This window comes from Neovison vison, chromosome 2 (assembly GCF_020171115.1).
Source record: "Neovison vison isolate M4711 chromosome 2, ASM_NN_V1, whole genome shotgun sequence".
Taxonomy (NCBI): Eukaryota; Metazoa; Chordata; class Mammalia; order Carnivora; family Mustelidae; genus Neogale; species Neogale vison.
The window spans coordinates 11,601,399-11,615,104 of NC_058092.1; positions in this window are offsets into that span (position 1 = coordinate 11,601,399).

Below are 13,706 nucleotides of genomic sequence, written 5' to 3' on the forward strand. Positions count from 1 at the left end.
AAAAAAAAAAAAAGAAATAACCCAACTTAGAAATGGGCAAGGGATTTTTCTTAAGATTTTTTTTTTAAGATTTTATTTATTTTATTTGACAGACAGAGATCACAAGTAGGCAAAGAGGAAGGCAGACAGAGAGAGAGGAGGAAGCAGGCTCCCTGCTGAGCAGAGAGCCCAACACGGGGCTCGATCCCAGGACCCTGGGATCATGACCGGAGCCGAAGGCAGAGGCTTTAACCCACTGAGCCACCCAGGCACCCCTGGGCAGGGGATTTGAAGGGACATTTCTCCAAAGAAGATATGTGAATGACCAATAAGCACACGTAAAGACACTGACATCATTAGTCATTGGGAAAATGGAAATCAAAACCACAGCAAGATACCACTTCACACCCACTACGGTGGTTACAATACAAAAGAAGACATTAGCCATGGCTGGCAAGGGTGTGGAGGAATTGGAAACTCATACACCGCCAGTGGGAATGTAAAATGGTGCAGAAGGGGCATCCCGCTGGCTCAGCCAGAACAGTGTGCGACTCCTGAGACTCGTGTCGTAAATTTGAGCCCCCTTGGGGTGTAGAGATTACTGAAAAAAATACATTTTAAAAATAACTAAAATGATGCAGCCACTTTGGAAAACCGTTTGGCAGCACCTCAAAAAGCTAACCGCGGGGTTACCCTATGACCCAGCAATTCCACTCCAGGGAAGATAACTTAAGAGAGTGAAAAACATGTTTAGAAAAAACTTGCACCAGGGTTCTTGGCTGGCTTAGTCAGTAGAGTGAGCCGTGAGCAGCTCCTTTTTTTTTTTTTCTTAAGATTTTATTTTTTGCAGGGCGCCGGGGTGGCTCAGTGGGTTAGGTCTCTGCCTTGGGCTCAGGTCATGGTCTCAGGGTCCTGGGATCGAGTCCTGCATTGGGCTCTCTGCTCAGCGGGAAGCCTGCTTCCCCCTCTCTCTCTGCCTGCCTCTGCCTACTGTGATCTCTCTCTCTCTCTCATTCTGTGTTAAATAAATAAATAAAATCTTTAAAAAAAAAAAAAAGATTTCATTTTTTGGTTGAGAGAAAGCACAAACAGGGGGAGCAGCAGAGGGAGAGAGAGAAGCAGGCTTCCCACCAAGCAGGGAGCCCAATGCGGGGCTCGGTCCCAGGACCCTAGGATCATGACCTGAGCCGAAGGCAGTTGCTTAGCCGACTGAGCCACCCAGGCACCCCAGGAACAAATCTTGAAAACATTTGACCTAAGTGAAAGAAGCCAGACCCAAGGCTGCCTATTGCATTTATATGAAATGTCCAGAATGGGCAAAGCCACAGAGACAGAAAGTAGATTCGAGGTTGCGGGGGAGGGGGTATGGAGGTTGTGGTATGGAGATGGGAGTGACTAATAGGTATAGGGTTTCATCGCGGGGTGACGAAAAGATTCTGGAATCAGTGTTAACAGCCGCACAACCTTGTGAGTCTACTAAAAACGACTCAAGGGTATGATTTCAAAAGGTGATCTTACGGTACGTCAATCATATCTCAATTGGAAAAAAAGATCCTTACAGATAATGTTAGCTAGGAGTAACGGCCAGCATCTGCGGAGCACTAACCGTGTACCAGACTTCTTGTAAGCACCTTCCATGTATTAACTCACTTAATTCTGTAGGTAGATGCTATTATTGTTCCCTCTTTAGAGTGGAACACGGAGGCAGAGAGAGGTCACTTGTCAAGGTCACAGTTAATGTCAGAATCAGTATTCTGATCCTGATTGGGGTTGGGGGGAGCGGTCCTCACAGGACCGATTCTGCATGATCATCCAAGCCAGCTGGTCGTTGTTCAGACCCAGAGCTGGAGGCCCAGAGAGGGATGGCAACTTGCTCAGATCACACAGCAACCCAATGGCAACGCCAGGAGGAGAATCTGGAGCGCCTGCCTGGGAAGCCCTCAGACAAGCCGTATCTGGGCTGGGGGTTGCTCTCAGGCAGTCTGTGTGTTCTAGGGGCCTCGGGAAATTCTTCACGGAGAAAAAAGAGCAAGAACAGCTCCTGCAGTCAAACATTTCTCACAGGCTGAGGACTGTGCTCAGCATTCTAGGGCTTATCCAGCAGAGCCTCCCAAAGCCCTATTTACCTTCCCTGTGTGGGAAAACTGGGCGCTCAGAGAGGCCATGACACTTGCCCGAGATCACACAGCAGGTGAGCGGCAAAGCACAACGTGAAATCAGCCGTGGAGCTCGGTGTCCGCACTCTGACCGTGTGGGAGGAGGCAAAGCCAGTCGATTGAAGGGGAATTAAAGCACTTCCTGGCAGGTCCCAGGTCCAGTCTGTCCCTGATCCGGTCCACGGATGTTGGGAGACGGGCCAGGGTGAGGGAAAGACGTTTTGGGGCCACTGGGCCGGCTGCTGGATTAATCAGAGAGCCCGGCAGAGAGGGCCCCGGGATGTGGACAGAAGGACCGGGAGTCGACTAGGAGAGTGCGCGGCCTCCTAGCTGGGAACCGGGCAGCAAAGGGCTCCAGGCAGCCTTCCAAGTTCCTGTCCCATCCCCAGCCGGCCAGGGCACCCACAGCCTCCTACTGTCCCTGCGGACACCGCCCCTCCTCGTTGTAGTCTTCATCAGGGCCTGCCAGCTGGGCTAGAAAGGGCCCCTTGCGGGGCTCAGCCCAGCCCTCAGATTCACCCCGATGCCAGCACTGCCCTCCCACCAGGCAGGCACGAGGAAGGCCACGCGCCTGCTCCCCAGCTCCCGGGGTGCCCGGGAGACTCAGCAGTGACTCAGGGCAGCAGCTGTGGCTGTGGCGGGGGATCCTGGTGGTGAGGAGCCTCCACGTCCGGGTCCCCGAGTCTCCCCTGTCAGAGTCTGCCAACAAGGGCCTCATCTCTCCCTGCTGGCTTGGAGCAGAGAGGGGGAGCACCCCCGCCTCCTCCTTTTCAGAAGCCCCACTTCTGCCGATAGCAACACCCCAGATCTGGGGCAGGGGGGAGAGGTGAGAGAACAAGGGCTCAGCAGGGGGGATAGTCCTTCTCAGGGGCTGGGAGACAAGGGGGGGGGGTCTGGGTTACCGAGAAGCTATCATATTTGCAGAGAGGCTGTATCAAGTTAGGGCATGAAACTCCAAAGCCAGCCGCCCTGGGTTCAAATCTCAGCTCATGCACTGACTAGCTGTGTCACTTTGGGCCAGTTACTTAACATCTCTGACCCTCCGCTTCCCCGTCTGTGAAATGGGCATACCAATGGTGCCTACTTCACAGGACTGAAATAAATTAATATATGCAAAGTGTTCTAAGCAAAGTGCTTAAAATAGCCTCTGGCTGTTCTAAGTGAGCTCTCAATTTTCACACCCAGTACTCAGCGTCTGGGTATTGCTGAAAGCCAAATCCCCAGCCTTTATGGAGCTCACAGCCAATTGGACAGTAGACAAACTATAATAAGGTTTTGAATAAATAAACAAGAGCGTCACAATTTGGGCATAAGTGCTGGGAGGGAAATAAACTGAGGCTTATTTAGTGTGAAGGAGGTGGCAGCGTGGGGAAAAACTGCTCTAAGGGGGAAATGGTTGAGCAGATTCTGGAACAATGAGAAGACAAGCTGTGTGATGATGTGGGGAGAGTCTGGTCAGGGCTAACAGCAAGTGCAAAGGCCCTGAGGCAGGGACTGATTTGGCATGCTCAGGGAACAGAGGAGTGGGGAGTATGTCGGATGATTCTTTGTTGTAGGGGCCGGTCTGTGTGTTCTAGGAAGCTCCGCAGCATCCCTGGCCTCTGCCCACCGGATACCATTAGCAGCACACCCCTCCAACTGTGACAAACAAAAATGTCTCCAGACATTGCCAGATGTCCTTGGCGGGTGGGGGGGCAGGCCAGGTTGCAGGGCCCAAGGGGTCTTGGAAGCCACTTAGAAGCCACTGAGGGCTGTTGGATGACGGGAGGGTCACAGGGGCTGGGATGTGGCTGGGAGAAGCGGACCTGCCCCCTGGACGGGCCTGACCCTGCTCTGCCCAGCCTCCTCCATCTCTGTCACCTCCATGCCGCCCCTCCACCCAAAGTCACCCTTCTGGCCTCCCCCCTTATCCCCTCCCGGCCCCCCTGCTCCCAGGGCACACCCCAGGGACCACTCCCTGGGCTCTCCAGCCTCTGAGCTCTGGCTCCTTTAGGGGGACCCACCCCTGGGATCCATGAGTCAGAGGTCCTCAAAAAATTCTCTTAGGGATGGGTGATCTCAGACGCACAGATCAGGACAAAAAGCAGACATGAGGGCTCCTCCCTCCGCCCCCCACTCAGGGGCGGCAGAGTGGGAAGCCCCCCCTGACTGAGCCCCCTACTCCAGGGCAGCTCCGCCCCTGTGCTCTGCTCTCTGGGTTCTCCTTTGTCAAACTTCCATCCTGTCTCGGAGTGTCTCTTGGGCCTCGCCTGGTCTCACCACCACGGCCCCAACAACCTCCGTCATCCTATCCGTCTGTCTGTCTGTCTGCCTCCCATCCCACCTCATCCCTGTGTCTCTGTCTCTGTCCTTCACTGTCTCCTCTCTGCCTTGGTCCCTTTCCCTCCCTCAGGCCTCCCCCCCCACCCCGCTGCACCCCCCTCCCCAAGTCTGTCTCTCTCTCCCCCAGTGGCTCCAGTGGTTTGGACAAGCTCAGCTCCCTTCTGCCCAGATGACCTCACTTCCCCACCACACGCATGCACACATGCCCTCCATGTCACACATGAGTACCCACAGACGCAAACGGCACACACACACACCCAAGCATGCACACACACACACACACACACTCTGCTCTCTGGCGGGGCCTCACTGTCCATCAGAGGGCCCCAGGCCAGCCCCGATCTACCTGGCCAGGTCCTGGGAAAGGGTGAGGCCCCAGCCAGGCTTGCAGAAGGCAGACTCTGCTCGGAATCCAGCGGCCTACACCCTGCCTGGTCTCTGCCAAGCAGCCCCTCAGCCCCCTCCCCTCCACTGCCTCCCACCTCCCCCTGCGGTGCCGGCCCCTTAGGATGGCACTAGGATGGCCAGGATGGACTAGCCATCTCCACTGCTCTCCACCCTCCCCTCTGCCTTCCGTGAAGGCTGCCAACCCGGCCTGGGAGCCGGAGACCTGGGTCCAGCTGGCTCAGCCACCAAGACCCCCGGTGACCCTGGCCTCGTGCCTCAGTTTCCTCCTCTGTAGCAGAGAGTCTTGACGTCAGTCCCAGGATGGGAGGATCAAAGGGCTAGTTTAGCCCCGTGCCTGGCACGCAGCAGGCCCTCGGCAGTGACCGGCTGAGGATTCTGTGGACAACCACGGGCCCGCCTGGCCTCGCAGACTCCCCCAGCCTGGGCCCTGGGTACCTCTGTAGTTAGCCCCCCACCGGCGGCCTGTCTCCAGGAGAACTTCCCGGCAGACTTGGGGGGTCGAAGGGAAGGGGGAGCCGGCCTCCTGCCTTCTAATTTAGATTCCTGGGTTTATGGCAGGAAGCGCAGGGAAGCTGACGCTGTAATTAAGGCGATTCCTGAGGCTGAGTGAGGAGGCTGGGAGAGGAGCCCACCGCAGGGCCGGCCCCCCACTTCTCTCTGCTCTTTGCCAGGAGTCCCAACCTCAGGCCTGCAGCAGGCTCCTCTGCCTCCGATCCCCTCATCCTGCAGTCCATTCTGCAGCCCGGGAAACCAGAGAAGGGCAGCAGCATACCCAGGGACACACAGCACATAGGGGCTTGAGCCACCCTCAGCAGCCCCCCCTTCCCCCCACCCCCTCAGATGTGGGGTGCAGGGAGAGTCCCAGACACGTGGCTTCTTTGTTCTGTCCACCCCTGGACCCCAGGCCCCCTCTTTCCCGAGTCCTCCTCCCCCCACATTCCTGAGGTGTCTGGGCAGAGTCTGGCCAGGAGGGGCAGATCCTGCTCAGGGGTCAAGACCAGGGCAACAGCCTGGGCCTGAGCACCAGCCTCCAGGTTGGGCCTGCCCTAGCTGAGGCCTGGGGCTGGGTGCGGGCAGCGGTGGCTGGGAGGGGATCTGGGGGCTCAGCTCCTCTGACCATCCCTCCCACCCACGGAGGGGGGGAGGGGGCGGGGCCTCAGGGCTGGAGCTCAGCTCCTCCCTCCGCTCCTCATTGGGTAACGTTGGGCTCCTCCCCTCGGAGTCTTGCTGTTCTCATCTGCACAAGGGGTGCAGCCTTCACCACAGAGACCTGTTCTTCCCCAGCCCAGACCAGGATGAGAGTCTGCAGCGCAGACATGGGGCCCTCCCCGCACCCCCTCCCAACACCCCCGCACCAGTCCCGGCCTGACCGGGCTCTGCAAGCTCTGCAGCCTCCTTGGTAAACATAAGGGGTAGGAACAGAGTCAGGGGCTCAGAGGCTGGGACGATTCAAAAAATGGGGCAGGTGTGGGTGGAGGAGCTGTGACTTTTTGCTTTGCCAAGTGAGGGTATTTTTAAAAACAACAACAAGCACAAAGACATCAGGTACAGCCAAGGCGAGGCAGGGTCCTTGGCTTGGGCCCTTCCTCCAGCCCCGCCGGCTGTGGACCCGTTTGCTCCAGGGCGCCTGGGATTGTGGACTGAGCTGCGGTTCCGATCTGAGGGCTGGGCTGTTTGGGGGATGCATGTGGGTACGGGTGTGGGTGTGCGCGCGCGTGCGTGTGTGTGTGCGTGTGTGTGTGTGTGTGTGTGTGTGTGTGCGCCGGCAGAGGAGTGGAGTGGGTGTGGGGGGGCAGGGGTAAAGGGCCTGGGCACTCTCTCAGGCTCAGGGCAGGGCCAGTGCCCAGCCTGGGCCCCACCGAGTGAACCCTGGGGTCTGTGTCCTCCTGTCCCTGCAGAGATGGAGGCGGAGGGAAGAGGGGTGCCAGGCATTCCTCAGGCTGGGGAAAAAGGGGGCTTTGTTGCCTGAAATGGAGAGCCCCCCCCACAGCCTCCTCGCATGCCGGAGGACTGTGCCAAAGATGGAGAGCCTGCTGTGGGGGGTGGGGCTGAGCCTCTCCTGAAGCTTCTGCCCTACCACACCAAGGCGCCTCCGGTCCGCTGCACCCTCCTCCCAGACACGGGCCAGACATGTCCTTCAAGGGGTCGGGACACCCTCTGGGAGGGGGCTTGTCTGAGGGCAGATGTCCCAGGATGGGGGTCGAGGTGGTGGTGCCAGCCCTGAGGCACCCTGCCCCCACCCCCGGCAGGGTGCTCACGTGATTTCATCCAGTCCTTACCACCACTGTGGAAGAAGGGTCTGATTTGTCCCATTTTACAGATGGGTACACAGAGGCTCAGTGAGGGGAGGGCATGCAAGTTGACTGCAGAACAGGAACTGGAAATCAGGCCCTCTGACCCCTGAGCTCGAGCCTCAGGGAGTCCTGCCCCCTCCTCCCTCAGAGACACCTGGGAGGAGCAGGAGGAACGCAGCTGTCCCCAAGCTGGGCCTCCCTTCCAGAATGCCTGTTCAGCGTAGCCAGGTCTGTGGGGTTGGTCCTGGCTGCCACCTTCCAGAGTTCCAGGGATCAGACGACCCACAGCGTAGACCAGCGTGGCTCTCAGTAGGAGTTTAATAAGTGCTCATTGATGCGGTGGGGGAAGAGGCCTGCTCCTCTCTAGGCCTTGGTTCCCCTCTATGCCCTGAAGCGGACTTCTCTGGCTCCAGCTGACTCTGCCTCCTTCTCCCAGCCCAGGGTCCCTGGCAGGGCCTCCCGAATCTCACGGGCTGAAGGCGGCCATATCACTATTCAGGGGACACAAGAGGAGGTCCTGCCTGTAGCCTCCCATCACAGCCTCTGCCCCAGATCTGAGAGAGGTACAAGGCCTGGCAAGGGACTCTGACTGGTGGTGACAGCAGGGGCCAACGGCCTGACCTGCAGGCCCAGCTGGGGGAGGTGGTAGGCTCTGGAATGGACAACCTCTTGCCATCCCCTCCCTCTGCCGCCTGTGACTCACTTCAGACAGGGTTAAAACACAAAGCGCCTTCCTTTGTCCCCAGCCCATGCTTAATAGGATTGGGCGGGAGTGGGAAAGGGGCCTCCAGTGGGGGCCACCTCGCCTTCCCCAGCCACAAAGGAGCCCTGTGACATCACGCTGCCCCCTGCTGTGATGTCAGAGGCCACCACAATGGACCTTCGCAGACAGATGGCTGGGGATGGGGTGGTGGGGGATGGGACTGGGGACACCTGCAGCCTCCATGGCTCAGTCCTGGGAGCCGTTCTGAAGAGCTGGCTCTGAGGGCCAGGCAGGAGGGACTCTGGTCCCACAGGGGCGCGCAAATAAATCGGCTTTTCTTTTTGTAAGTCAACGCACACACACGCACACACACACACACACTTTTTTTTTTTTTTTTTTTACAAAAGGACAACACAATTTTAAAAAATATGCAAGTTGAGATTTTTCTTGCCCACCTTCCCTTTCCCCAGTTGAAAACCACTGAGCCGCTCCCTGGTGTTCACCCTTAGGATAAAAATCAAATCCTCAGCAGGGCAACAGGGTCATCTTCGTTCAGCCCCTGCCCACCCCTGAGGCCCGCCCCCGCGCTCACAGCTTCAGCTCCTGCCTCAGCTCCTGAGCACAACACACTTGCTACCCCACCCTTCCAGTCAGCTCTGACACCACCTCCTCCAGGAAGGCTTCCCTGACCTGTCCTAGACTGGGTCCCCCGGTTCCCATGCCCGGCAGCCATAGAATTGATCTTTCAGGCACTCTGGATGTTCCCCTTGGGCCTTTCTCCCCAGCAGGCCGGGGAGTCTATGAGGGCACCACCTGGGTTCTCCCACCCCTGACCTTCTCCCTGGTACCAATTACCATTGGTTGGTTCCTTCCTCAGATGGGTGGGGGCACCCCCGTGGGGATCCAGGGAGCCACAAAACAGCCTTGTCTTCACCCTTCTGGAACTGGCCATGGCAGGAGGTAGGCATCGATGACAGAGAGTTATGACATCATGGGAGCCCATAGTTGCAAAGGATCGAAAGTGTAGGAAAGAAATATGGTAGGGGGTCCAGGTCCCTGTAAGAAGGGGGATGGGGGTGGACACATGAGCCCAAAGGTCAGAGGACCAGTATGTCAGGCCAGGGGTGTGGGGAAGAGCTCCAGGCAATGGATGGCGTATAGTAGGCCCTGGAGAATGTTCTAGGCTCATTCATGCCCAAACCCATCAGGGAGGAACAGGTTTCTGGGGTGAGGTGCCGGGTTCGAAGCCTGACTCTGCCACTTGCTAGCTCTAGGGCTCTGGGAAAGCCCCTCCCTTCTCTATGTCTCGTGTCTCGTGGTGGTGACTGAATAAATTATTATCCCAATGGGGACAGAGAGCAAAGAGGAACACTACTGCTAATTATAGAGGACAACCCATGTAAGTCGGGTCCTGGACAAATGGGGTACACAGTGCCCCCACCCCTGGGGTAGATAGTAACAGTTCCACTGCATAGTTCTTGAAGAAAGGAAGTTGAGCTGCTCAGAGGATGAATTGGGGACAGACGGACACACGTCTGAGGCCCATTGCATCTCCACTCATCCATGGGCTGAAGGTGGCCAGGGGAGAGAGCTGGGGTGGTTTTTTTCCCAATTCAGGGAGAAGGAGTGGTTCTGGAGGTCTCTCAGAGGATGGGGAACTCCGGCTGGGTCTGGGAGGCTCAGGACAGTTTTCACAGGCAGAGATAGGGAGGGGCTGTGGGGGCGGGGAGAGCTCAGATGGGGAAGCCGGGTAGGTTTGGGGTGCCAGAGTGCACTGGCCGGTGCAGAGTCTGGGGGAGATGGGCATAGCCGATGCGACCTGGGGCTGGGGTGGGGTGGCGTGCATCTGTCTGCACCCAGATGCTGGGGTTGATCTAACTGACCCTGAGGTCTGGTCCTTGGACGGGGGAAGGCCCCCTCCACCCAGCGGGAGACCTGGTCATGCAGCCGCCTCGCTCTGCCAGACCAGTGTGGAAACTGCATCCATCCATCCAGGCTGCGGAGGCCACTGGGGAATGTGATGAGGCTGCTGAAACGGGGCCCAGGCCCGGGGGAGAGAGGGGCCCCCATCCCTGTCAGGGCGGGATGTGGCCACAGCTTCCCAGAAACCGGGGTCTGGTTCTGCCGACAGAAACTGGCTGACAAGGGGTTGGATTGGGAAGCCAGACCCTGAGGGGCTGCCTGGGAGAGAGCCGGGGCAGATTGTGGGGGGGCGGGCAGGAGCCCCTCTTCCCAGCTGGGACGGATTTCCAGCCCTCCACATTACAAATGGACAAACCGAGACCCAGAGACCTTGCGGAACGTGCCCAGGTTCCCCCAGGAAATTCAATAGGTGCCCAGTAGAGCTCCTGACTTCCTCTTCCCACCCTGCTTCCCAAGAACCCCTAAGACCCCCACTCAGCAGCAGGTGGTGGGACAAGAGGGCCCTTGTCTCATAATTCTGCTCTGTCACCTTCTGGCTGAGGGATCACGGTGCCGAGCCTCTGTTCCCCATCTCTAAAGTGGGGGTAAAGCCATGCTTGGCAGGGTCCTTGTGATCCTTCAGTAAGACAACGTGGGTCTCAGGCTTGGCACGCTGATCAGCACATAGGAGGTGTTCAGAAATCCTGATCCCTTCTCTTTTACTGCCTGTGTGGTTCCAGCCGGCCTGTGGTAACCGTGACTGTCACACACGTCCCCCACCAACACTCCCCCCACCAACCCAACCTCTTTTTGGGATATTGAATAATCTGGCCCCAAATGGCTCCCCACTGGGTCCTAAGGCCCCTGTTCCCAGAGATCCGGGCATAAAGCTTGGCGTGGGTGAAGGCACGGAGCCCCAGAGCCGAGAACCCCAGCGCTCATTTCCTCAACCTCTGTTCTAACAGCATCTGCTCTGCCGCAGGCCCTGTCTTGGGCCCTGGGCCACAGCTGGAGGTGGGGTTGGTAGAAGGGCGGAGATCCTGCCCAGTCCTCCAGGATTTGCTAATTAATTAGGAAATCTGAGCCCCGTGCCCGGTGATACTGTTTTAACTTGCCACCTGGACTGGGAGCAGCTGAGAAGGAGGGCAACCCCCACCCAGCACCCTCCTAATTGCTGCCTTTACCCTCTTCGGGGCTTCGCTGGGTGTATCAAAGGTCTGCCAAGGCCCCTGCAGCTCAGAGCCGGGGGAAGGCAGCGGGCTGAGAGCCCACTTCCCAGCTGCGACAACTGAGGTCGGAGATCAAGGCTCTGCTTGGGGTGGGGATGAGATCGGGGCTGGCATCATAGGGCTGCTCATGCCATAACAGCCAGGGGCTAGGGTGGTGTTGGAATCGGAGCGTGGCTTGTCCTGGTTCGGTGGGGGAGACTCAGGCCCTACCCTCAGAGGTCTGGAGTATGGAGGCCAGGGACAGGCTCTTCTGGGGGCCCCTTCTCTCCACCTCACCTGGCAGACTCCCACTTGACTTGTGTTTCAGCTTGGGTGGCTTCTCCTCTTCCAGGAAGCCCACCTGAACCTTTCAGGCTAGATCAGGTGTCCCCTTCTGGTTCCCATACCCCCAACTCCTCTTCCTCTTAGCCTGGCTCCTGCTGTAGGCCCACTCCTGCCTGCGGCTGAGAACTCTCTGAGGGAAGAGAGGGGCCGGATTCATCTTTGTGGCTCCAGTGCCCAGCGCCCACCAAGGGAAAGGGGGAGGCAGCAAACCCATCTCCAGCCTCTCCCTCCTCTGCCCCAGTCTGAGTGCCTGGGGCATGGGGCACTGAGGTATTTGGAGACCCTGGGCAGGTTATGTGGCCTCAGTTTCCCCAGAACCAGTGCTTTCAGATTGTATCTAGGGAGGTGCCCAATGTGGCAGAGGTAGCGACAATGTCCTGTCTTGGCAGTTGAGCGTGACAAACAGAAAAGCATTTTTTTCTTAAAGTCATCTCTACACCCAACCTGGGGCTCAAACTCACAACCCTAAAATCAAGAGTGGCAGGCTTCACTGACTGCACCAGCCAGGCGCCCCCAGAAAAGCATTTTATGAGGGGCTCTGCGGCATGGGCTTGATTCCTGCCCCAGCCATGCATGTGCCAGGTGACTCTGGCAAGTTACTTGACTTCCCTGTGCCTCGGTATTCAAATCTATAAAATGGGATAACAGTGGAGCCCACCTCAAAGGGTCGTTGTGACTATTAAACAAGTAGACACGAGCAAAGCAGAGATTAGCGGTTGGTACCAATAAATCCCATGTAAGTGTTTGCTGATACCTGATCTGGAATTCAAGCAACGTATCCCTTCTTCCCTGACTCTGTTTTCACTGATGATGTCAGCTTGGGTTATGATAGTGTTTGCTGGGTTTCTGCACTGTAAAATCTGTTTCCCCCTCTTTTTTTTTTTTTTTTAACCCTTTCTGCGGTTCCTCTCTTTGGAAGGGTGTCCCCGGGTCCAGTTCACATTCCAAGCCTGGATCTGGAGATGTGAATCTGCATGAATTATTCAGAGCTCTTCTCCGAGGAAAATGTGTCTGGTGTCCCCTATTTATTTCTTCCACCACTATTTCTATCAGTTTGGACTCATGGGTATGTATCTTACTGGGCTACAATTTATTTCTGTGCTATCTGGCTTGTTCACCCTGCTCCACGTTTGGCCATGGGGAATCGCTTTGAGGCCGGCTCCTGGGTCTGACATCCCCCCATTTATTTATTTGTTTTGAGCATTTCCTTACCTTCTATCCCTACAGGATGCTCCAGACTCATCCTGTACGTTCCCTGCCTCAGCCCTGGAATCAGCCACTTCTCTAAAGGCCCAGGTTCTTTCATTAGAGAGTGGTGCTTAGGAGCCAAGATCTGGGAGCCAGATGTGTTTATTGCTATGGGGGTGTTGCTGGCTCTAGGCCCTCTAGAGGGCAGAACTGGGTTTATTTTAATTTAAAAAAAAAGAAGAAGAAAGAAAAAAAGAAATAAAATGTCCCCTCTAGCCCATCATGGGGTCTGTTGGAGGCTCCAGACAGCTGCCCACTGGCCTTTGAGCACAGATCCCAGTCTGCGGCTCAGAGGTCAGCGTCCTCGGAGGGCTTCATATCCATCAGGGCAATGAGGGAGGGAGCCCATGAGACCATCTCCTATCCCTGCTCAGCCACTTCCCTGTGTCCACCTCTGCTCACCAGTGGGGAGGGACATCGGTAGCTGAGTTGCTTTGGGAATGGGGCTTGGGCCCCTCGAGTGCCCGGATTGCTGTGGGATTGCAGGTTGGCTCCCTGTCGGTGGTGATGGCAAGAGCCACAGCCCAGTAACAGAGCCAGGGTGGCCAACCAGGCAGGCCCAGCAAGGGTCAGGTCCCAGGAAAGCCTGACTCAGCCACTGTGCCTACCATGCCCAGGCGGCCCAGCGCTAACGGAGGGAGGCCTGGCAAGCTGGTCCCCTGCTCTCTCTCCCTTCCCAATCCCAGCCCCATCCAACGCTGCATGGCTCCCTGATGCTCAGTGGGTCAGACCCAGACCTGGCTCCCCATGGAGGCCGCTTTCCTGCAGTGGCAGGGGGTCAGGCTTGAGACCCCAATTCTCACAAATTTGCCACCCCACAGCTCCAGGCTGAGTCGGGAAGCGGGGGTTGTGGGCCTGCCCCTACCAGTGCCTTCTGTTTAGGACACAGTCATCACGCCTCGTCCTGCTGGAAAACCTTCAGTGGCTCCCCACTGCCCTCAACTTAAAATCGCCACTCCTGGACCTGCCAGACAAGGCCCTGGAGAGCATTTCAGCGAAGAGCTTGGGGTTCCCCCTCACACAACCACCTGGCTTTAACACTCCAGTTTCCTCTGCCTGCACTGTCCTCTTCTGCTGCTTCTCTGGTTAATTCCCACTTGTCCCTACAATCCCTACTTGGTTCAGCTCAGGGGCCACCTCC